This window comes from Euprymna scolopes, chromosome 10 (assembly GCF_053919585.1).
Source record: "Euprymna scolopes isolate OS-2025 chromosome 10, ASM5391958v1, whole genome shotgun sequence".
Classification (NCBI taxonomy): domain Eukaryota; kingdom Metazoa; phylum Mollusca; class Cephalopoda; order Sepiida; family Sepiolidae; genus Euprymna; species Euprymna scolopes.
This window is the reverse complement of record NC_136491.1, coordinates 34,936,162-34,939,823: the sequence shown is the minus strand read 5'-3', so window position 1 is coordinate 34,939,823 and position 3,662 is coordinate 34,936,162. Positions and strand designations below refer to the sequence as shown.

General features: G+C 36.5%; 1 pseudogene; it reads right to left on the bottom strand.

Moving 5' to 3' along the window:
• Positions 1-2,895: 2,895 nt before the first annotated feature.
• Positions 2,896-3,014, bottom strand: LOC145286587 (5S ribosomal RNA; annotated as a pseudogene).
• Positions 3,015-3,662: the final 648 nt, after the last annotated feature.

Genomic DNA, 3,662 nt, shown 5'->3' with positions numbered 1-3,662 from the left:
TTCATCAATAAGTGTGACAGAATGAAGTTAAATTTTATTTTACACTTAAGTGTGGCAGAACAAAGTAAAATGCCTTTTCAGCCTTAAGCGTGAGAGACCAAAGGAAAATACTCTTTAAACCCAAAAGGTGACATTTAAAGTGAAATGTTATTGACAGATTAAGGTAAAAAGTTATTTCTCGTTTAAGAGACTAGAGTGGCATTTCATTTTAAACTATTTCGCCCTTAAGCGTAACAGACCGATCTAAAATGTTATTTCAGCCTAAAGTGTGGCAAACCAAAGTATATTATACAATTTATAACTTAAGTGTGAGGAACCAAATTAAAATCCTATTTAAAGTAGACGTAATAACATTATTAAATTATACTTCATTCTTAAGTGTGACGAAAAAAAAATTATAAAAATTTTACGTGATAAGTCAGTTTTTACTTTACTTCACCATTTATCAAGATACGGAAGCAACTGGAGGATGAGGGTTCATAAGTACGGTGGTCAAAGCGAAAGCGTAGCAATCGTAAGTAGTGGAAATTTGTTTAATTGGATTACTAAAGGGGGTGGCTCATCAAGAATTTGTTAGCATTGGACTTGAAGACAATCATATTGTAGTCAGTTGGACAGCAGGAAAATAGAACAAAGTTGCACATGCGTGCAGTTTTAAGAAATATCAAACCGAGAAGCTTGTCAAAAGATGGAGCCTTTCCAAAACGATTTATGCCTGAACTTAAATACACTGCTTGATCACGCTTAAACCTGACTGAGTAAAATGCTATTTCAACTACAAGCCTGATAAAGCAAAGCAACATACTATTTCACTTTAACTATGAGAGATCCATGCAAAATGTTAATTCAAAGTATCCTGTATTCTATAAAGACACTATTCGCCCATGTAAGGAGTACTCTTTTCACAGTTTAACGTGTGCATCTGCTACTAATCTCTCGCTCCTGGACAGGGTTAAAAAGAGAGTCGCCAACCTGATAGGTTCGAAACTGTCATCAAAGCTTTAATTTCTGCCCCATCGACGTAATGCTGCAGCCCTCTTCCTATTCTACAAGTATTTTAATGGCGAATGCTCCGACGAACCACAAGCCCCTGTACCCCCTCGACATAAACACGCCCGACAAACCCGATAAGCAAAAAAAATTGTACTCATACATAGTAGAGATCGCTAGATGTAAGAAACCCGTCCACTCTAATAATTTCTTCCCCAGAAATGCTAGATGTTGGAACTCCCTTCTGAGTTCCTGCTTTTTCAACTGTACTGACATACAGAAGTTCAAGTGTAATACGAACGGACAACCCCTTACATAGTATCCCTGCAACTTGAATCTCCGATAGTAGCTCCCTACATAAAAGTGGCATTTCCTTGTTTGGGGTGAAAACGGAATTAAAAAAATCTTGTGTGACAACAAACTAAAATATTTCAAATGAAGCCTGACAAACCAAAGTAAAAATTTCCTTCACCTTTAAGCGTGACAGTTTAAAGTAAAAATCAATTCAAACCTTACGATTGTCTGACACAATTAAATATATTTCAAACTTAGGCGTGATAGACCTGAGCCAATTTTTACTTTAAACTTAAGCGTAACAGACGAAAGTAAAACGTTAATTAAAACTTATCACCTCGTCGACAAAAGCAGTTTAAGGCGAATCGATAAATAAGTTTTTTATGAATTCTAAATATTGCATGCTTCCATTGCATTTCTGGTTACTTTGGAACTCACAGAGAAAAATGAGAATGGAAAGTTTGTTATTCAGACCTATTTGTAAATTGCCAAAACATAAAATATTTCTTGTTTATTAAAAGTCCGCGTCGACTTTTGCTGAGCATTACGTGAGTTGAATCAAACTTCTCTGCTAATTCGCGTGTTGTAAGCTGAATATTCTTGGAAATTCGGAGTTAGTTTTCAGGTCTCAATAGAATGTTTTCAGAAAAAAATGCATAATAAAAACTGAATCTCCCAGATATGTCAACACATTCGAGAATTAATTTTAAAATCTTATAAATTAATCTCGTGATATGGCTGCTAGTTATTGATGCCGAGTTCAACATATGGTTTAATAAAATAAATATTAAGTAGCGTATATACGGTTACAGACATGTGCCGTCACTATTTCTATCGAGTTAATTTAGTTAAGCAACATGAAAGTTCGTGAGATAGAGTAATACAGGATGGCCCATGTAAAAGTAGCCCCAAATACTGTAGTAGGGAGAAGGAACATTCTTTTATTTAAATTAACTGCAGAATTGTTTAAATTAGCTGTAGTGTTATAAAAGATGATGGAAGTGTTCCTCGTTGACATCGATGCATTCTTGGCACTTTTAATCACGGTTGCAGATACTGTCTGTAGATCCTCTCTTGTGATTTTCCTGAAAGCGTCGGTAATGTTCTCCTTTATTTGGTCTAGATTGTGAGAATTATTTAAATGAACTTTTTGTTTAAAAATCCTCTAAATATAAAAATTACATGATGACAAGTCCGTAGAACGTGGTGGCATAGTCCTTAGCTTATTGATCTCTCTTCCGTAAAAAATGTCATGAACTCGTGTAAGTAATCCGTGAGACCTGAGACATGTAGCACCATCTTGTTGGAAAAAGAATTGCATTTTGTCTTGTGGTGCCAGTTGGTCGGTAAGAGAAAAATGAGAGAGTTTGTGTTACTTTTAAGTGGGCAGCAAAATCTGAAGAAAATGATTAGAAAAGTATTAGAGATATCAGTGGGTGCAGTGCAGTCAGCACCAACCATATTCAGGGTTTAACCGGCTTCTTCCGAAGGAGGAAGTTTGATGGGAGTATGAAATTCACAATCGGTCCCAAGTCGCATGTATATCCCCGTCAGGGGAGATGACGACGTTAGGTTTTTGCAACTTTTTGCAGGGAGGTGTCGACGTCCTCCTACATACAGCACCTGGACTTCCCAAATTGGTCACCCATATTAGTAATGACCAGGCTCAACGTTGCTTAACTTCGATTATCTGACGGAAACCGGTGTGTCAACGTGATTATGCCGTATATTATTAAGAGATATATGATAGTTTAAAACTATTATTAAATCGTATACAAAAATCTGAACTATTTCGGTATAGAAAAGACGAATAGTCTCTAAAACCTCAAAAGGTAACGGATGTAATGGTATGTTCATTTAAATTAAATGTTTTAAATAATGCATGATGAAGTTTAGTTTCAATTTTTTTTTTTTATATTGTTACATAAAAACGATGTAAGTTTAATAGACTACTTTGGGCGATACATAAGAAGAGTTCGCCCAAGAAATGGCAGTTGTTGAAACAACGTGTTTCAGACTGGGAGAATTCTTCTTCTACGGTGAAATTTGACAATGCGTAAAATGATAGGGGACCGCTTGTGAATTCAACATCCACGTGACACTTCCTACTTTGGAAAAGGGTGGTTCACGCAGCTTAAATGCCACTTCCTTACTAGCTGGTTAGTTGACCGACTGAGCGCATTTGAATCCAGGAGGAAGAAAATTAATGTGTACACTCAGAGGAGGTGTACGAGGCGCGTGCAATAAGTAATGCCTCTGAACCACTTCCCATAATAGTAGAGCAACGAAACTTCGCAGTTATTAGTATTTCTCTAAATAGGAACCACCCAGAGTTATGCATTTCTCCCTTCGTTTGATGCAGCTCTGGAGACCGTTTT